This window comes from Passer montanus, unplaced genomic scaffold, assembly GCF_014805655.1.
Source record: "Passer montanus isolate IOZ18808 unplaced genomic scaffold, ASM1480565v1 scaffold99, whole genome shotgun sequence".
Taxonomy (NCBI): Eukaryota; Metazoa; Chordata; class Aves; order Passeriformes; family Passeridae; genus Passer; species Passer montanus.
Window position 1 is genome coordinate 583952 of NW_024375367.1, and position 21690 is coordinate 605641.

The 21690-nt window shown below is 39.4% G+C and overlaps 1 protein-coding gene across 2 annotated transcripts in view; it reads left to right on the plus strand.

Moving 5' to 3' along the window:
- TRPC4 (transient receptor potential cation channel subfamily C member 4) overlaps nucleotides 1-21690 on the plus strand; it is a 132628-nt gene that overhangs the window by 282 nt on the left and 110656 nt on the right. The window contains exon 2 of one of the 2 annotated variants that reach the window (XM_039696648.1): nucleotides 267-547. The gene's annotated coding sequence lies outside the window, so the exon portion shown is untranslated. Of the gene's footprint in view, nucleotides 1-7; nucleotides 548-21690 lie in introns of those variants that run through there. The other variant, XM_039696647.1, reaches the window with a different exon arrangement.

Consider the following 21690-nt stretch of genomic DNA (forward strand, 5'->3'; position numbering starts at 1 on the left):
GCGGGCGGGGGGACGGCGCCCGCCGAGGCACAGCCTGCGGCCGGCTCGGGAGGGAGAGCAGCGGCCAGGACGGAGAAACCCGGCGTGTGCCCGTCCGCGCTCCTTCTGCCGGTTTTGGGGTGTCTTTCCTCCCTCCCCGCGCTCCCGAGGGCACCGCCGCGTCGGGAGGAGCTGTTACTTTTTGCAGCCGGCATGAGGCTTCCCGAGGGAACAAGGAGACGCCGCGCTAAGCAACCGGGGAAGAACCTGCCTCTCATCTGTTGCAGCGGAACCCGGCGGCAGGCGCGGTCCCCCCGGCCGGAGGTGATGGGCACCCGCTGACTCGTGGCGTGCGTCCGAGAGTGCCTGCATGTGTGGCAGATATGGAGAAAATAAAGTAAAAAATGTGGATAGTGCCTGAGATGGACGGCAGCCAGTGAAACAAACGCGTTCTGAAGGGATTTAATTTGCAAGCGGGATTGAGAAGGGTACAACTTCCATGGGAAAATGTGACCTGTTAGAACTGCTGTCGGAAGATGCCGGCTGTCAATGCAAGCACCTAAACCAAGTAAGTTCTCATCAACTTTGACCTGTCCTCTTTTTGAGCCTGTGATTACCTTTTTGACCCTCTGCAAAGAGAAGTGCCTATGACTGTCTAAGGTAACTTTTTGCGCCGACGCAAGCAGCCTAAAGCGACACCGTGCGCGCCCTTGGCCCTTGGTGATAGTCCAGAGGAGTATTAGGATCTCTTCCTTCCTCTCGTATGTAATAAACGTATTTTTCCCTGGCAGCCGCTGCCGTGGGGAGCGGCATCCTTCGGTGGCTGGGTGACACCTGCGGCACAGCGGAGCGCCCGGGGGGCCGGAGGGAGCGGGGCAGGAGGAGGCTCCGCATCCGCCACCCGCGCTCCGCACCCGCTCCACCCTCGCCCCCGCAGCTGAGAGCGCCGCGGCCCCGGCAGCGCCGGACGGGAGCTCGCATCGCGCACACGGGTGGGTGCGGGAGCCGCGCCGCCGACCGGCCCCGGTCCCCGCGGTCGTGGCGGCGACAGCTGCGGTGTCCCCGCAGGCTCTCTCCCCGAGGGGACTCGCTCGCCGCCGGCGCAGTCCGCAGGAACACCCCAGGGGAAGCGGGAGTACTGCCAGCCCCCAGGAGAGACCTGGGGAGGTGCAGGCGGCAGGAGCAGAGCAGGTGAAGTGGGCCGTGGGACGGCTCCTGGAGCAGAGGAAGGGACTGGTGGGTTCATCCCCGTGTGGGGTTTACACGGCACGGCCCTGACGCCTGAGGTGATGGGGCAGAAGCTGTGGTCCTGTTGGGAAGAAGCAGCTGATGCTCTGGAGGTTTAAATGCCGAGAGAAATTCAGCACTCTACCGAGTCACGCAGCTGTAGTTGTGGCTACAGTTGTCAAAACCTACAGACTTGTTAATCGAATATTTCTCAGTTTTTACCAGAAGGCATCATTTATGCACTTTTGTTTTACTGGACTTAGTTGAGTGACTTCTTGTTAGCATGGCAACCGAATTTTAGATTTCTCTACGCATGACTTGTGAGATGGCTCTTCCAACATTACAACACCTTTCAGGTGGAAGTAAATAAAAACAACTTCTATTATGTGTATTTATTACAGAGAATGACTACTTCACAAGCAAAAAAAAGAAAAAAAATAGGTAACAGAGATGCATATTGGTTTCATCTGAGAACTGAGTAGTTCTAAGAAACAGTGCATGTAGAGATTTTCTTTAGAATGCAGAAAAGACACGAGTGAGAAATAGTTTAAGTTCTGCATGCTAAATATCAACATTACAGTACCTTTAAGTCCAGTTTGCTTGAAATTTCAAATTGGATTGTATTGCAGTGACATGGAGCATTTCAGTGTTTATGTTACTTGCTTCAAAGCCCACACCTGGACAGCTTAGCAAGGTTTTCTGTGCAAACATACTGAATTTTCCATAAATTAACCTCATTCACTTAAGCAATAGTTTTGTGTACATTAGGGAAGCCAGGCACCAGTGAGAGTGCTTTAGACCTGTTTTAGAATAGCAGAAATTCTGTAAGACCTGAATTTATGCCCATTTTTTAGACAAGACTCAGAAATAAGCTTTATCCTTCAATATCAAAATAGCTGAAGCCAAACATGGTTTTCCTTTGGTGTTGCCTTCCCGACTGAAAGGCCTTGGTCTTGTTTGCAGGAGGATGGCATTCTTTACTGTGGGTTTTGTTTTTCTCTTTTTGCTTCTGTTATTCCAACTTAGGAACAGATGAGACTCTATTTGGAAACAGGAAAACAAAAATATGTCTGTCTTTTAAATTTAACTTCAACCACTTACTCTGACTCTATGTATAGCAGTCATTGCCCTTAAAATAGCTCCAGAAAAAAATTCCATTTCTTCTTATCTCATGCTATTTAGAGGCAAATACTGCTAGCTGAAATTTAAGTGAAATTGAGGTCACTACAAATCTGGTATAATTTTGATTATCTTTTTGAGATATCTTTGCTTATCTACTGAAAATGTTGGGTCCTGACCAATGTGGTTCTGCTCTTGGTGACAGTGGGCTTGCATTTCTTCAGCGTGGAGAGACCACCAAGTATATATTGAAGGACACGTAGAGAAAGCAGTTAAGGGATTAGCTTTCACCTTTGTCTCTGTGTGTGTGTGTGTGTGTGTGTGTGTTTATTGCCTGACTTAATTGACAAGGAAAAATGTGCATGACTTCTCCTCCAAAGACCTGAGACCTGTCTCCATACCAGTACACTATTTAATCTGTCAGCTTTTTCTGGGATTTGATTCACTGGAGTGAGATGGCAAAACCATCAAGGAAAATCCTGTGTGGCATCCCTGCTTGCCTCTGGTGGTGCTGGTAGTCAGTTTTAAAAGGGACTGAATTAATTTTGAAAACGATGACTAAGTCCCCTTAACTTATCTTACAGAAAGGCAGAATAGAAGCAGGAAGAAAAGACTCTGTTATAACCTGTTTTAAGAAAAAGCAGATAAAAATAGATGAACATTGTTCTATTCAGACATTTAATGACTTTATGATTGTCAGATTTATCAATACTTTTTCTATTCAGTTTTAAGTTGTGTTGGGTTATGTTCTTGTTACTTTCTCAAATATTATGTTCTTAATCACTGAAGAAAGGTTGAAGGTAAAACTTTATGTGTAAATCAGTTTTCCATCACCATGTTTTGTGATGAAACAAAATTCCAGAAACCATCTGTTTTAAAAGTCCTGAATCATTGAGAAGGATAAGCCAAACTTGCCCTTGCTTTATTACACTGACACTATTTTAAGTAGTATAGCATAATGTGTATGCACCACCAGCAACAATGGTGCCAGGATCCTCATGTCCACTGTGATTTGTTGCTGGAAAAAAAATAATCTCCTGACTAAATACATATTAATTAATATAGTTTTGTTAAATGAATACAGAGGAAGGCTGAGCAAATTAAATCTTTCTGTAACAGATCTGCAGGCAGAAGCCCTTCAAAGGGGCATTACCTTTCAATCAAATAGAATTTGAAACTTTCAAAAGAGGAGCAACTAAAAATAAGACAATTTCTTTGTACAGTGAAGTTCTCAAAGGAATTAAAAGGTTTTTAGTGTGCCACAATGACTAAAGTAGCCAATAAATGATCTTGCTATTGTATCATGTTCTTCTTGGAGTTGTGGGCTGTTTTGGTTTCATTTGAGGTTTTTCTTCTCCATTCAAAGGTCTGTTTTGGTTTAAATTCTGAAATTACTTCTTCCACTCTTTTACAACCACATTTCTAGTTTAGATATTGACTGGTGTGAGACAAAAACTGAAAAAAACCTTGGATAAAAATTACTTTTTTTTTACAGCTAAGGTATTTTTTAGCAAATGTGGGCTGAAGTGGAACAGGAGAAATTCCTTAAATTTGAGTGAATCGTGTATTTGTCTAGGATTATGAACCAGTCAAATCTAATCTCTGAAGATTGTGAAAGTTTCTGCAATTTCTTACCACTGAGTCTGTGCTCGATATATTAATCTCAAAAGCTTCTGACATACTTGTGCGTGTCAGATGAACCATTTGAATGTTGGAATTATATTATCTGGAATTAGATTATCTGGTAGAAAGGGGAACAGTAAATGGAGAAAGACTTTTCACTGGGCTTTTCAGGGAAAGAGGTTATGGGATTCTTCTGGAGATGCTTTCCCCACGTGTCATTGGAAACGAGATCAAGCAGCCTTTCCTCAGGAGATAAAGGCCTCCATTCCACCACTGGTTCAGGGGCAGCCCCTGGGCAGTCAAGCCATGTGGTGGTGCCCTTAAGCTCTTCCAGTCCTAGCTCAGCATACGCTGGTTTTCCATGATAAACAAGATCTTTCCATTTGGTTTTGTTTGTTTTTTTTTTAGAGTAGTTCTGATACCAGTGTTAAGGACCACAAGTACATCCTTCCTTGGCTCAGAGAATCAGAAAGCTTAAGCTTAAGCTTAACCGGCGTTCATACCCAAGACCCTACTGGCAGAAGAAGTCCTGGGCTCCTCATGTCCTTAACACTGATATAGAAGGTGCCAGCTAGTCAGACAAAGCATGGAGCAGTTGATTGAGAGTTGGCATCTAGGAGGACTCCAGCCTCGTATAGATCTTGTAGCACACAGGCTAACTTGTTGTGGCTACATTTGAAAATCCTGAACTGACATGGAATACCTGTTTGCCAGCTGTCAGGGTGAACCTGGAGTGTCTCTCTTCCTTTCCTGGAAAGAGAAGGGCTGAAGCAGAGAGTAAACCATCCTCTGTATTTTGTCATCTTTTTTATAACAGAACAAGCATCCTCCATGGGTGACTGTCTCTCTTTGTTAACCATGCAGCAAACGCCAAGACAAGGAACCTTCCTTCTTAAGACAGATTTCCTGAATCCCAGCTGTGCAGAGCAGGCTGTGGTAGTACTTCATAAAGGTTGAATAAACACAGAGATCAGTAGATACAGGATAAATGGCTGCTATAATCAGCCTAAAATGTACATGTAAAAAAACCCAAAAAAACAAAAAACCAAAACCATTCACACACTTGCACGTGCTCCAAGCTGCTGTGCTAACTTTTAAAAAATCTGTAAATAGCATGAACTCATATCTTCTGGAAGTTTGCCAGCTGCCACCTCTGCAATCCAGTTTCCTTTCACAGATTTTTTCAAAACATAGAGTCTTATGCAAACTCTCTATAATAACTACTTAAATTATAACTACTTAATAACTAAAATTTTTGTCACTTTTCAGCTCAGGTGTCTGGTTGTCGTGTCTGTCAGAGAGAGGCAGCTGCTGCCAAAGAACCCAGAAACTCTCTTAGCGATGGTTAAGTAGTGAGGGTGATTATTAACCCAGGTCATGAAGCATGAATGGGGCATTAATGCAGCTCTGTATCCAGCCCAAAATGTATGGTGAGAAGTTGGCCTGGCCTGAGAGCCTCACTCCTCGTTACATCTCACATCTCCTAGAGAGATGGAGGCATTCTGCCAGTAAGGACCTTCCTGCAGTCAACTCTTTGTGAGATGCACTGGGAATTTAAATTTCTTCTTCTAACTGTCATTTACTTAAAGTACCCACTCACATCAGGGTACTAAGTTATCAGTTCTAGTAGAATCCGTGCTGTCCTGTGTTTGTTAAATTAATGGATAAACTTTCACCAGTGATCCTTCGGTAGTGCCCTAAATCAGGGGAAGAATATCAAAGATTTGAAGATGAAATATGTACTATTCCCTAGCATACAAATGTTTTTTAACTGATTAGCAGTTTGATGTCAGGCCAGAAAGTACTGGACTAAGAAGATTGAACACCAAATTTACATTCAGTGAAAATTATATTTTCTTCTATACTTTTTTCTTCTAAAAATTCATATACTTTAAATTCATCTTTGCCAATAAATATTGTATTCTGTGTATTGATTTGCTACTTTCATTTCTATTCTAAAAAGTAAGCCAGACCAATTTACTTCCATTGAATAAAGGAATGAACAATAGGATTATAGCAGAAGATGTTCATATTGTGTCTGATTTAAGATTGCCCCTAGTACATTTCTATATACTAATTTCAATCAAAAAATATTTTAATGGCACATTTTGAAAAGCTCTAAAAAGTGATTTTTGCAGTGAAAGCCTGTGGGTTTTTTTTCACCTAGGTCCCACAAACTTGATTGTAGTTGTGAACACCAACCATCTGCATTCTTTGTAGAGTCCCTGTAGAGAGACAGAAACCTCCCATAAGCAAACTGGTCCATCCAATTTATACCTGATATAGAGTGGAAAGAAATCGGGTATTTATTGTTGCTGATTGTTGTTTGATTTCATACAGGTGAAGTAAGGCAAGATAAACTTTACCCTAGTGGTGTCAAAAAACCCAAACAAACAAAACAGTTTCAGAGGAGGCAATAAATAGACACTAATTTTCTTCTAAGACATCTTAAGTTCCTGTTGACATTCCTGTTACTGATGCTGACATCATAACAATAACAGATGTCTGCAACATAATTTAAATATCCTGTTGTCTGTTGTCAAAATTTTTAGGGGTTTGTCAATGGTTTGGGTAGCTGAAATACAGCTTCTAGTTGTGCCAAGGGAAATGGGAGTGTCAGCTGGACTCTTGCAAAGGAAGAACACACAGTTCTGGGTGCTCACATCCTGCCTCCTCCAAGAGCAAGGTGACTTTTTTCCAGAGAGAACACATTGTATCTGTGGAGCAAGGAAAAGCAAGCACAGATTCTTTCTTCAGATGTTCTCAGCACTGCCAGTGTCACAGTGTACCTTAGTCCACCAAATACAGAAATTATCTCTCAGTGATGAAATAGTTTTAACTGATGTTCGTGTGGATATGCTCATAATTATTAAACCCTTCAAAAGCAATCCTTCTGCTGCACTTCAGCACTGATTGCTGAATGTATCCTGCCTATCTTCCCCTGAAAAATAGGTGAAATATTCCACTTGTGTTTTGTTTATATTGACAACTTCTTACTTTTTAGGTTGAGATATTTACTGGCCATTCCTTTCTGGCAGTAATGATTTAAAGTTATGAGAGCTGCAGTCAATCTCTTGGATTTGTTTATGCTGGCACAGTGAGTTTGTTTTTCAAATTTGGTGTGTTCCCTAGTGCATTTCTACCTGCAACACCACATGTGCTTTCCCTATGGTGGCTTTAGCTAGCTAGCAGATACCCTACAGCAGGAATTTTGGCCATGAATAAAACCAAATCTAAGTTGCCTACGGAACAGTTCTCTAATTTGCCTTAAGCCTCTTAGCTACAAAACTGTCATTCCAAAGGCTGTAATGAACTGTTTGTCTTTGAATTCATCTAGACACCGTAGCATCAGACCTCTGAGTCTGTATAGCCTTTAGAAAGAACTTGGTAACTTCACAGGGTGATTCATATGACATATCTTGAAGGAAATTAATTGCCCTCTGCAGGGAGTGCATTTCTTCCCGTTTGTAATGAAAGAAAATTGGGATGACAAACCAGCCTCGGATGTCAGTGTTTTGGATTCCTGGCTTAGTGAATATATGTCTCGGCTTTATTTTTTGCATGTTTTAAATTGAAGTACTTTATTGTGCCACATAATGATTAATAAAGTGTTCAAAATCTAATATGAAGAATGTGTTGCACTAATTTTTTTTTTAAAGAACTAACTAATTTTTTTTAAGGAACTTGGTACCTACGGCACAGAGATGGCATTTCAACTTGATGACATAGGCAGGTATTTGCACTAACTCCTAGTCTGTAACTACTCTTGTATTTTCTCATAAAAGCCATCATGCTTCCTACAGAGTAATTGCAAAATAATACTTTGGTCTGTCCACTTTCATAAAAATATTTTATTCATGATTGTTTACCTTAGTGATATTAACTTTGAGCATATTTGTTTATGCACTGAGGCCAGTTGTACCAAAGACTGATGTGATTTGAGACACATTACATTTATTTTGCTGCAGTGTCTTTATACTTTATATCCATAACTCTTTCTGGTTTTGGGGTTTTTTTGTGATTAAAATTTTCTTTTTTCAAAATACTTAAACCAAGCAGACTGAACAGGGCTTTGAAAGTCCCTTCTTTTCAGTGTGATTTTGCCCACAGAGGAGGGAAGCAGGGGATGCTCAGTGAGCTGGATTGCATTTCAGTTCTTGGCCACTAGTCCATGTTCAGAGCTGCACTGACTGACTGAACTAGTTTGACTGCACAAGCTGGATTTTATAAGGATGGGTTAGGATCAAAGGAGGATTTCTCATTCATCCCCACTGTGCACTCACTTCCTAGAAACCACCCTCCTTTTCTACTGCTTGTGCTGGCTTTAAGCCAAGTGGGGATTTTTTTTCCATCTGAAGAATTCCTTTGGACTAAGTGCAGACAGGGTTTAGCTGGAGAGGTTTTTATAGTTAAAAAGATTCTCCAATGCAGAGCATCTGAATGTATGTCATCTATCTGTTTTGTCATTTTATTTTGTTAATGAAACATACTCTCATAGCAGGGTATTTCCTTGCTTAGCACCCTTTGTGAGGGTTTTACCCATGTCTCCTTAGTTGATGTGCTCCTGTGCATTCACCCATGTCCCTTATTAACTTCAGATTTCTCACTCACTTGCTCAGTACATTAAGTCTCAAAGTTGTAAGTGAGCTCTGGCTTAGACTGAAGAGGATTTCATTTGGCTTTGATGGCACCAAGGTCTGTAGGAAAGAAGCAATCAGCTGTCCCTGAGGACAGGTTTGCGCCAGCAGTACCTGCGTGTGGGTCCGTCGGTCTGTGTGATGAGATATGTTCAAGGAACTATTTTCCTTGTTAGTGTTCAGAGCCTTTGAAGTTCTTCAGGACATTGCTATTAACACCCAAGAAGCAAGTAATTTAGTACATAGTGCCTTGCACTACCCAAACTCCACATGTCAGGGTCCTTATTTTCAGAAAGAATCATTGCTGAATAGTGATTCTTCCCAGTGATAATCTACAACCAGGCTTTTGTTAAAACCAAGGTTTGCTGAATTTGGGAAAATTAGCAAGGGAAAGAGTGGGACTTTGAGGAGGATAGAAAAAAGTTGACATTTCAAAACAAAAAGTGTTGCCATTTCAGAGCAATCAGGGAATAAAGGACAATAAAGACCATGACTCTTGAGAGATATTAGCACACTCAAGTAGGTCAGCTCATGCTCATATTCCCCATGATACTCCCAGTGACAGTTAGATAATAGACATCTTTAAGGGCTTGATTTTCTTTTGGAAACATGATGGCTTGGTTGACATGTGTATTGAGGCAACGTGACACTTTAGTCATCTTACTCCATTAGTGTTTTCTTACTGAATTGCCTACTTACTGTTATTTTAACACTCTTTACTTTAACCCATTGCTGAAGAACAAAGCCTATAATAAAAATTACTTAAACCAATCCACCACTCATGATAGCAAAGCTTTACGGCCAGCCCATGATGGAATTAATTTTAAGAAATAAGATGCTTCCTTCTAATTAAACCTAATGCAAGAAAGTATTCAAGCATAAAGAATTTCTGGTGTTCTGCTGAAAGCAGCTTCAGAAGGTGCTTCTTGTTAAGCATTGACTTCATTCCTCTTCTCAGTATGAAACATTTTCACATTTTCCTTAATCCAGGTTTAAGAGTACAATTTGAATGTTCAGGTGAACATTTTATGTGTTACAACAAAGACCAATATCAATAATGCACAAACTAACATCTCTTTAGCAATTTCTCAGGTGTTAGAAATATATAAAGTTGTTTGTACTTTGTATGTTTGCATTCTCTCTTGAAGTATGACTTTGGTTCAGATGTTCAACTCATTGTCCAAAATTTCTCCCATTCCTTTACCATATCTCCCTGAGAAAACTCCTTTTATGGCATACTTTTGTTATATAAGCAGTTATCATTCAAGAAGGTCATTTTGCAGCCAAAGATGTCATGTTCAAAAACTCTTTCAGCCACTTTTGCATATTGTAAATGCTCCTAAAATCCAAAAAACTTTGTGCTTTTTCATTTATTTTTGCATTTATTTGTCGGACATTACAACTATGTGTGCTGTTTGGTTTTAGAGACATATTATGACCACAAGTGAATTTAAGATGGTGATAATGGTCAAAGTAATTCAAAATTACATGACTCTTTATGTGAAATTTTACAAAATACAAAATAAAACATTGTGCTTTCTCATCAATCCTACATATGTGAAGATGATGTAATTTTAGAAAATTTGTCCCCTTAGTTTCAAGTGAATTATAGTGTTCTGGCAGCTTCTTGTTTCTTCTCAATAATTTAGCAGCTTATGAAAAATACATTGTGTTTACTTTTCCACTCTAATGCAGTCAATGCAATTACAAGTTGTGGACAATCTAATCCAAAATCTTTTCATTGTTGAGCATTTTAGAAAAATATGTAGTCCTGAAACATTAATCTGTTCGCAATTATTGCCATGGTTGCAGCCAGCATCTGTCCTGTGTAATATAAAATTTTCTCCATTTTCTGTCTAAATACTTTTTTCTGTTGCAGTTTATAGACTCATATATGGAACATTGATGGAGGGAGGCAGTGAATCTTTGTTTTAAATACACTGCCATAGTTGACAAGGTCTAAAAATCTCACTGTGTCTGATAATTAGAATTCCTGCATCTTTCTGTTGCTGGGAAATTGACTTTAAGAGTGAAATTCAAATAGGGAATGACACGTACAGTTTTTAAACCAAACTTCTTTTTTAATCTTTTGTAAAACATTCAGGAGTCATTCTGAACAGGATTTTATAGAATTGCCAAAAACCTATTTCTATTTGAAGGCTATATCACATCATATGAAAAAAATCAGTCTTGGAAGTCTCTACTATAAGCAGAACTCTAGTGTACAATTATATATTTAGTATGTTCAAGCTGTTATTCATACTTCCAGTAAATCCCATAAATTTCACTGAACATAAGGTAACATGGGTTTAACATTTTACCTACTTAAGTCAACTGTGAAACCAGACTTTGTATTATGATGGAATGATTTCCAAGATTATGGATGCTCCAATTGTATTCTGTGCCAAAGTATTCACATTTACAGATCCTTACAGTTTTGTATGTATATGCATATAGAGTTTTATACACACACATAAGAGAAGAACACTTGTTTATTTACATGTAGAGAGAAATATTTATGTGCATTGTGTAACTGACACACATGAAAAGTTAATATTTGCTCTGGTGAGTGAAAGAGAAGAGGTACCCAGAGCTCAGGAATACAGCCTGTATTCCTACAGATGTAGCCTAATATAGCCTATTAAAGTGCCTGTCTTGAGTGAGCACTCACAGACTTATATCAGTGTCTCGTTGCCTGGGAGTATTTGTCTCTCTACACTTGTTCATAAGATTTAAAAACTACGTGGCTGAGTCCAGCTCTTGGCCAACTATGGCTTCTTTGCCACCCCAAACAACGATGAGCTCTTAACTTAATGGCAACCTACCAGGACATGGAAAGTTTAGAGGCAGTTACTTTTCTTGTGAATTTAGAAACTCCTAGGAAGTGGAGACTTCTTAAAAGCCAGTGACTTCTGTCCGTGGAGCTGACAGCTCTGACACTATGCAAACTTAGACACAGCTCCTATAATGGAATTTTTTTCTCTAGTAGCAAATACAGCTTGACTAGGACTAATCTATTATCTTTCATTTTGTTTATTGTCCAGAAGGATTTTTTTTTTATTTTAGACTTTTATTGTAGACTATTATTGTAGACATTAAAACTCATGCAATTAAAAGCACAGCAGTCTATTAATCAGATTAATGAAAGTCTAACAATAACATTTTTAACTGATCCTTATGTGAACTGCACATGGCAGTGAAAGCATCTGAAAGGAGGCAGAATATTCTTGTGCTACACGGTTTCTAAACCTCCTTGGAAACCTGCTTTTCAGTGTGAAGACCAAGTGTGCATAATATTCAAAAAACCAAAACCTAGCGCAGAGAAGCTGTGTATGCCCAATCTCAGGAAGTGTTTAAGTTTGATGGGGCTTTGAGCAACCTGATCTAGTGAGTGTCATCCTCTGTCCATGGCAGAGGGGTTGGAACTAGATAATCTTTGATACCCCTTCCAACCCAAGCCTTTTTATGATTCTGTGCTGTGATCCTTCAGGATCCTGCTGGATGTTTCACAAGGAGTCAGTGCAGTGGGAGAAGGCTGGGACCCGATTGTGTTTTGTGATCTTCTCATCTGAGTGCAAGAACCATTGTGAGAATAGAGGAGGAGGATACTGTCACAGTGAAAAAGTAGTTTCAGGGTAAGCAGCGTATATCATTAAGCCAATGTAGAAAATGTCATCCTGGCCTGACAGTTTCAGTTGCCCTGGGACATGCACCTGGATATGGTCCTTGTTGATTGATTCAGAAAAACAGTACCTTGAAATCCCTGGTGAATCTCCTTTGTTGGTAAAAACAGGAAACACATAACCAAGATTCTATCTTTTTGCCTTAAACCTCTTGATCATCTCTGCACTCGCCTGTCTACAAAACACTGAGTAAGTTGCCCCCTTTTTTTTGCCTGGACCTATGAAGTAGCTGCACAGGGTGGCTGAATGTAAAAGAGCTAGAGATCAAACCCAGCCAATCTGTTAGACTTCTCTAGGTAACCATGTTTAAGTTAATCACAAACTGGTCCACAGAAATTACTTATCAGTTCTTCAGCTTATTTTAAGCTCAGTTTAAAAGAATATTTTACAGTTTTCAGAACTGTCACAGAAAAAGTTGAATTTCTTCTGAGTCATTGATTATTATTATCTGTCATCTGCAGATAATGTATCCAGTTCCTTTCAGTGCTGGCTGGTAACTTATGCAGTAGAACTGGAAAATTCCTTGATCAAACAAGGATAAGTTCTACCAAGACAAAATTAATGAAATGCAAGGATTTGACCTGGGCTGCCATGTCAGAAATGAAGATGGCCAAAAGCTGCACACAAAATAGATTTCCGAGCTTAACTGAAGCCAGTAGCAGCTGTTCTGAAGAACAAGTCCACACTCACATTTGCTGAGGTCCATAAAGCAGCTCATTGCTTCATTGCTTGGGTGTTGGATTTTCACAGCCATGTTTTCACAGTTCTTTCCTTTAACAGCCTTGTGCTTATCTCCTTGTTATTTTGTAATTGTATATTCAATTTTAATAATCATAACTATTTTCTATGTTGTACAAAACCCCCTAAACTATACAAGGTCTGTCCTAGTGCTGGATGATAGACAAACCTGAGGGCATTGGGGTTTCTTCTCCAGATCTCTAAGCCTGAATGGTCCTCTTCAGGTAAATAACTTTTTTCAAGTATACAAGAAACTGCAGCAATCTCTGAAAGTCTTTTATTAAGCAAAAGATCCTAATTCATCATACCTTGTTATCTCTGGACTGCTGACAATGGCTCTGTTCTTAATTAGAGGGCTGAATTTTTCAAAAATTGTAGCAACTGAAACCCTCATCTTTCCCATTTTCCTCCTTTGCCTTATGGGGTGTCAGTAGTGGTCAGAAACACGACTGCAATTTTGCTATAATGCTAAAACCAAGGAGAGAACATATCCAAAATATATATTTCAAGATAGGTATGATTTTTTTATTTTAAAAATATTAGAAAAAGGGAAGAAGTTGCTACAGGATTAAAGATATAAACTGGATTAGAGGTGCGATCAGAAAGCAATAGTAATTAAAACCTGTTTGAAAGAAGGTTTAACAGCTGTTTAATTACAAAAATTTAAGAAACTCTTCAAGTAAAACACACAGAGTAGGAGGAAGCACACCAGGGAATAGAAAAGTACTGGAAAGATTTCCCGGAGGTTTTAAGAGTAGATAAAACTATGGTTTGCTGAAGGGGAAAGGGATCACTACAAGTAGAAGATTTACGATTGAATAGTACAGTAAAGCTCTATTACAGTGATTCAAAAAGGTACAAAAATCACTTTCTGTGTCATTTCCTAGTGCCAGTTAGTGAAAGAGGTACTAGTAATTTGAGAAACAGTAGTTTTTAGGCTATACAATAAGTAGAGCTGTTGCACCTGTAGTGTAAGCAGTAGTGTTGTACTTACACGTGTTAACTCTTCATTGCTTTCTGACCTATAGTATCTGGCACATTTAAACAGAAAGTAGTAATTAATTTATTTATCATTTCCTTAAGCCCAGCCTACCTAGCTAAGTCAAAGTTTGCTTTGCCACTGACTTCAGCTGTGATGTTACTTAAACTACTGAGCAGTTGTAATGCCTTTGATATTTTAGCAACAGTCAGGACTGAGAGACACTGTGAGTGGTGGGACAAATGGCCTTGCTGGGGTGTTGGCAGTAGAGGATGGAACATTTTACCATATACCATTTTGGAGACTTCACATGAAAGAAATCAGAGGGGACATGAGAATGTGCTTAAAATTTCCTGGGAAAGCACAGAGCAAACAAAATATGATAATACCACTGGAGCCTTAAATAACACTATCTGAGTGACACCAAAAGTCAGCTATGTAGTATTGTGGATGTAATTGCTGAACTGTAGCAGTCCTGGCAGCTTTTGAGAATCAAATGACTCATGTATTTGGGTGGTATAAGATTCTTAAGGGTATTTAATTTTCTCTAGCTGTTGAATAAGAAGCAACACAGACCAAGAGCTACACGGTGTCTTGGCAATCAAGTAGGAGAGACTCCAAACAAAGGAAGAGTTGGAACAGATCCCTGAAAATGAATATACTGCACTGGAACAAATAGATGGAGCTAGGCAATGAAAACAATGTAATTTTTTTTTCTTTTTTTTCTTTTTTTTTCTTCGTAAATGAAATCAATTGAAAGTGAAAGATTATCATTTGAAGTGTCAAGTGATCTTGATAATTTGTGCATTTTTCTGTAAAAATTGTGTTGGTACTTCCTCTAGAAAAAGTGTTGATTTCCTGAGTATCAGATATGTAAATCTCATTACTTGTGCAAAGTAACACAATGAACTTGTAAACTGTAGTGGATTACAGTCTGGAGAATAATAACTTAAATGAAGAAAATAAGATGTGTTGACATTTTGGGAAATTTTTCAACTGATTTGAATACAGTCACAGTCTTACTGCCTACATCTAGATTTTTTTAAGCCCTGGAGCATGTGTTTAACAGTGGCAAAAAAGGTGTCTACAGACAGGAGTACAGTAACAGAGAGACAGGAGTACAGTAACAGAGTACCTTCACTTGCTGTAGTACTCAGCAGGGTCTTTCTTTGCCAGATACAGTTTCTCTGTGTTTTGCAATCCTCTGTGGGTTTCTCTTTCACCAACACATCCCATCTTCTATGCAGCCCACAGAAAATTTTAGCATCTTCACAATCCTTCAGCAATTAATTCCTCAAGTAATTGCTTGAAGTCTCATCAGCTCTTTCTTTTACTTGAACCTGACTCTTATTGCCTGTTTGATTGCCTCTGGATCTCATACCTGAAAAGCCAATGAACAAATAATCCATGTCTGTCCTTTTCTTGACAATAATTACACAGACCTGCATTACACCTTCCATGGGTCCTCCTTTCATGGAGTGAAGATTTGTACCTTATTTAGTCATTCTGCTTCTGGAAGGTCTTCTGGACATTTAATCATTCTGCTGCTCTTGCCTGACAGTTTTCCAGTACTACTGGCTCCTTTTTTTGAGATAAGGAGCCTAGAAGTGCATGTTCAATCCTGCATGCCCCTGTAAACTACAGACACATACACATTTGCAGTAGTGTGAGTGAAGCAAATTCTGTTTGACAGGAAATGGATATAGTAATTAGAGAAAATTCTTCTCAGCTTTTGGGAACCATGACTCCATGCCTTGTCCCTTTTCATAAAAGAGGAGTTGCAGGGTACTTCTTTTCTTTTCCTGAAGCCAGCTTGGCAGAGGTAGCTGAGGCATGTAACTGGTTATAACTCACTTAAGCATAGACAAGAAAGGAAGATTTATAAAATGTCTTGTGATTTGTTTATGTCAGTCTGTTTCAATGCTGGGAGCATAACTTTTATTCTGCTAATTGAAATGAAGATCAAAGTGCTGCAAAACCTGAATCATTATCTTGTAGAAATGCTTGCTAATGCTACTAATCAGTCCTTTAGGTCCTGTACATGTGTTAACATTCTTATTACTCACTGTATGGATCAATTCACATATGGATCTAATGGAAATTGTAGAAGAACTTTTGTTATTCTCTTGAATTTTCACAGTCTCTGCCCAGCTGAACTTGTTGTTCTGAGTTTGTTAAAAATGTATCCCAGGCTGTGGAACTGTAGAATTTAAGAGAATAGGAATTTACTGAGTCATATAATACTGAAAATAAGAGTTGGGAGACTACTCACTGAGCCATGCAGAATCCACTGTTCTTTTCTGTCTTTCGCACTCTAATTACACATATCACAAAGTAAAAATCCTCTTTTTCTTCAGACTTGAAGTTTATAATTTAAGTGTATGTGTTTCTCTTCAAGACATCCGAAGAAAATAAATCAGAGATTCTTTAGCAAAACGTTAACTGTTCAGTTGTATTTCTGGTTTGTCTGTTGGGAAAAGGAGCCATCTTTTAATCTTGTTTCTATTACATCTACCTGAAAATTTACAATTTATAATTATGCATTTATAATCAGGTTCCCCTCAGCTGGCAGTGACAGAAACATAACCCAGCCATGGGCTCAAACAGTTCTCATTTTCACCAGAGTAATGTTTGAAAGCTCATGCCAAAGGGTGATGCCAGTTCCTTAGCACAGAAAGGTGTTATCTTTGTTATTGTGTATGAACAGCCAAAGTGGAGGGAAGCCTGAGTAGGCAGAAAGCCCATGGTCAAAACATTTCCAAACTTTGAGGAACTATTAAACTTGAAGGTGTTTCACTGTATTATAATGGATTTTTAATTACAAGCAATACAAAAATGATTTGATTGTCGTGCTTCTCTGTGACAGAACATTAGTGATGATAATCTTGTAGTTCAGAATTGCCACAAAGTCTGTATCTGATGTCACTGTATAATCTGAACAGAGCACCACGTTGTGTTTTTCATTTTGTCGTGTTGCTGGGTTCTTTGCTCAACAACTGCACTGAAAAGCTTATTCTGCTCTTGATGTGTTTTGATATGGGATTGATATATTCACTTGATTCCAGCAGTGCTCAGCATCTTGATCTTACTGACATAGATCACACCCTCTGACAACTGTGCAAACCCTTGGGATGTCACACATTTGCATTACTCTTTCAGGAAGAAAAAGACTCAGCCTGCATTGGTTCCCTTGGGTCCTTACCCAGGCTGCAGTCCTTCATGTACTTCTCCAGCATGGGTCCCTTCCATGGGGTGCAGTCCTACAGAACAAGGCTGCTCCAGTGTGGGTCCCTCACAGGGTAACAAGTCCCGCCAGGAAATCTGCTCCAGTGTGGTCTCACCTTTTCATGGGACCACAGGTCCTGCCAGGAACCTGGAAAAGGCTGGGCTTCCCACAGGGTCACAGCCCACTTTGGGCACATCCACCCACTCCAGTGTGGGTCTATTCCATGGACTGCAGGTGGGTCTCTTGTATCCTGAGGGACCTCTCTGGGTGTGGAGCACAGCTGCTTCACCATGGTCTGCACCACTGGCTGCAGGGGCATCTCTGATCCAGTACCTGGAGCACCTCCTCCCCCTCCTCTTCACTGACCTTGGTGTCTGAGGGCTGTGCTTCTCACTCCTCTGTCCACCTGCTGTGGTGCAGCCATTCTTCCCCTTCCTAAATATATTCTCACAGATATGTTACCACTGTCACTGATGGGCCTGGCCGTGGCCAGCAGTGGGTCTGTCTTAGGATTGGCTGGCACTGGCTCTGTAGGGCATGAGGGAAGCTTCTGGCAGGTTCTCACAAAAGCAGCCCCAGAGGTTTCCCCTCACTGCCATGAAAATCTTGTCATGCAAACCCACTACAGCCCAAGGCTTAGCTCCCCTAAACTCATAATGCTAGTTCAAAACCTGCATTTCTTACATTGCATCTTAATGTCACTCCAGTTAAAAGGTCTCAGTTCTGATTAACCAGTTCCTTCATTTTCTCCTTGATGTCCTTGTACCTGCCTGCTATGGTCCAAATCAGATGTTGTTTATCCTGAAGAATCACATTTTCTAATGGCATAGTTATTATTAATAAAAGCATATTATAACAGAGGGATCAGTCAGTGATTGGTTACATCTTATCTGGTTTTATGAACATGAATATAGAAATAGACATCCAAAATTTTTAGTTATTTATTGGTGTAAAATTAAAAGTAAGCATTTTTTCATTTTAAGGCTGCTTGGGATGTAAAAGTATTTACACATATATTTTGGATTATCAATATAAGTTATTAGCTTGTGCATGAGAATTAAGAGTGAGTCATAAAGAAACAGGGGAAAAGAGAATTCCTATCAGCCAGACTAAATAGACCTCTTTGCTTCATCAGTACTACTAGAAGCGTATCTAATGAAGGAACAAAGCACAAAGGCAGACATTGGAAATATATTCCCAAGCAAGGAATTGAGATACTGAAATTGCCAAGTATGGTCTGTTTACACTCATCATAAATGTTAATGCTATGACTGTAGGAGAAGAGGGAAGAAGAGGGCAGGAAAACCAGCAGACTTATAACAGTGGCAGAACGTGGAGTAAGTCATTCTTCCTGAAATGGACTGCTTATGTTACTGGAGATGAGCCTGTATCTCATTCTCATTATCAGACTATGCATTTGCAAGGTGTAAATAATAACAACTGCCTTGGAAAAGCTTATCATACTTTATAAAAGGACATAAAAACTGCAGATGAGTATGGTAGGACTGCACATTTCATGTAGCTGGCAGTAACAAGAAAAAAATGCCAAAAGGAAGAGTCATAACCCATGCTGAGTTAATGGTGGGACTCAATGATCTCATCTTCCATGAGTCTGTACTTTGGATTTTTTGTGGTGCTTTTGGTATGTGGTCAGAAAAATTAAGAACTGAGAGACCATATCTATAAAAAAATACTGCTGGGAGTTACTTCCAAAGCAGAGACTGTAGCAGACTTACAGCAGTGAACTGTATAATAAGCACTGTAGTATGTGGGTGGTGCTACTTCTGCCATTTATAGGCAATAAATACTATTCACTTTTGCTTAAGAAAAAATACTTAAAATTGCAAAATGGTTGTCATACTGTAACCAAGAAGCCAACTTTTAGAAATTGTACTACACTGCTTGTTGTTCATAGCTAAAGTATCTAACATTAGACAATTACTTTTTATGGACAAAATTTATAGCTCTTTTAGCCCAAGCCATATTTAAATATGTGGGAAAAAATTGCTGGCAATGAGAAAAAGTTTAAAAATTTACACAGCTTTATTTGAAAATAATCACATCTGTGCTATTCACACAGGTGATACTATGTACCAGAACACACCTCCTAATTTTTCCTTAAAAAAAAAGGAATTATTTTTTAATTGAAATTATTTTCCTAAGGAAAGTGCTGGCTTATGAAATTGATACCATCCAAATAGTCTGGTAGAAGACATTAATTTTGTGTAGAGCTTCATTTCATTAACAATTGTTACAGAAGGCCATACCAGAACACACCTCCTATTTTTTTCTTAAAAAAAGGAATTATTTTTTAATTTAAATTATTTTCCTAGGGAAAGTGCTGGTTTATGAAATTGTTACCATCCAAATAGTCTGATAGAAGACATTAATTTTGTGTAGAGCTTCATTTCATTAACAATTGTTACAGAAGGCCAGCATTTTTCTTGTATGGAGTTACCTCCCAGTATCTGTTTATCACTCAGTGTTTTCGCTAAAGATCCAGAATTATTTCAAACATTTCATAAGAGCATCTGGTCTGTAATTTTGAAAATCTCTGTGTGTTTTTTGTTTAATTCATATAATGATAGAATCACAGAATGGTTTGGTTTGGAAGGAACCTTAAAGATCATCTAGTTCCAACCCCACTGCCATTGGGCAGGACACCTTCCTATTAGTCCAGGTTGATCTAAGCCTGGCCTAAGGTGTCCAGGGCTGGGGCATCCACAGATTCTCTGAGCAACCTGTTCCAGTGCCTCAACCTCATAGTGAAGAATTTCTTCCTGATACCCAATCTAAACCTACCCTCCCGTAGTTTAAAGTCATTGCTTCTTGTCCTGTGGCTACCTGCCCATGTAAAAAATCACTCTGCAGCTTTTTTTACAGCTATCTTTAAGTACTGGAAGGCTGCAAAAAGGTCAACCCTAAGCCTCCTCTTCTCCAGGCTGAACAATCCCAACTCTCTCAGCCTGTCTTCATAGAAGAGAGCTCCATCCCTCTGACTGTCTTGATAGCCTTGCTCTGGACCTGCTCTAGCAGATCCATGTCTTTCCTGTGCCAGGGACCCCAGGGTTGGATGCAGTACTCAGGGTGGGGTTTCAGTGGTATTTGCATATGCCTCACTATTTATGCAGTGTTTCAGAGCAAAATGCTGCCTTCTAAAGTGGCCACAGTGGGTCATACGACCACAAACATTCATAGCTGAACAGAAGCATCAAACTTTGATAAGTAACAGTAGATATGATTTGTAGAGCTCACCTGTTTTGGTTTTTTTTTTGATAGGTAGCATGAGTATTTTTGATCCAGACCAGCATGTTCATGTGCATTTTGGATGTATATATGAGTAGGTCCAATGGCTTCTTCCTAAAAGCTATTTAATTTGTGAATGTTGACATCCTTTTGAGTTTTGAATCAGGTCAGTCTGCAGCTTCTTCATAAAGTTCAGCAAGGGCAATACTGCTATATTTTCTACCAGCAGGAATGAGAGTAACATCTCTTCTGTATGCAGCTCTTGTCCCAGGTAAAATCAGTTTCACAATCCTAATTCTGTGAGTCACTGGGCAACGTGACTCACCCAGTATCACCCAATGGTATCTTGAGTTGAGCTGGGTGCTTTGCTCACCAGGTAACTGAACAGAAGTACAGCTATTCTGAAATCTTTTGTTCCCCTTCCTAAGAGTCTCTCCCAAGCATGTTATATAAGCATGTTCTCACCAGCACTGTGAGAACTGTGGCTGTATATGAGTGTGAATATAGTTCTGTGATGTGGAGCTGCTTGCAGGAGTTCTCTTACTCAGTTTTGAATATCTGTGGCTTTTTGGCCCTTTGAATGGAGGTGAAAAGGGTATGAGATATTCTTCTGGAAATAAAACATATTTTTCATTCTTAAACAGGTGCTTGGGAGTTATTTTATGTACACAGTGATCTCAGAGGCTCCTTTACTTTTAATAGTTCAGGATGAATGTCTTAAGGAGGAGGAAAAAAATAAGATGTTGTAATGTGATCTGTAAGTTCAACAATTCCACAAATTTTTTTTAGAGATGCCAAAGTTAGATTCACTGACTACACATTTATTTCCTTTTAATTGCACTCACTGCTTGCATTTCAGATGAAATTAGCTTTTATTTATATTAGAAATTGCTTTTATATGGTGGCTTACAAAAATATGAAATCTCCACATGCACAGGAAGATATATCACTTAGCATTCTTTATATCACTTAGCATTCAAGGATCTGAAAATGTAGCACATTTCTTGACATCTTGTACATAATTTTGTACCTAAATTCTGGAATGTATTATTCAGTCTGAGATCCTTGTGTAGGGCAGGGTGTGATGTAGAAATGAAACAGAAAGTTTGTAAGATGTAGCCAATAAAATGACCTGAAATAATGGTCTCCTTGGAGGTTTGCTTCATGTAAAATGGTACAACTCCAGGAAAGATGGTAAGCCTTCCATAAGCCAAATAGATAAAAAATTAATTT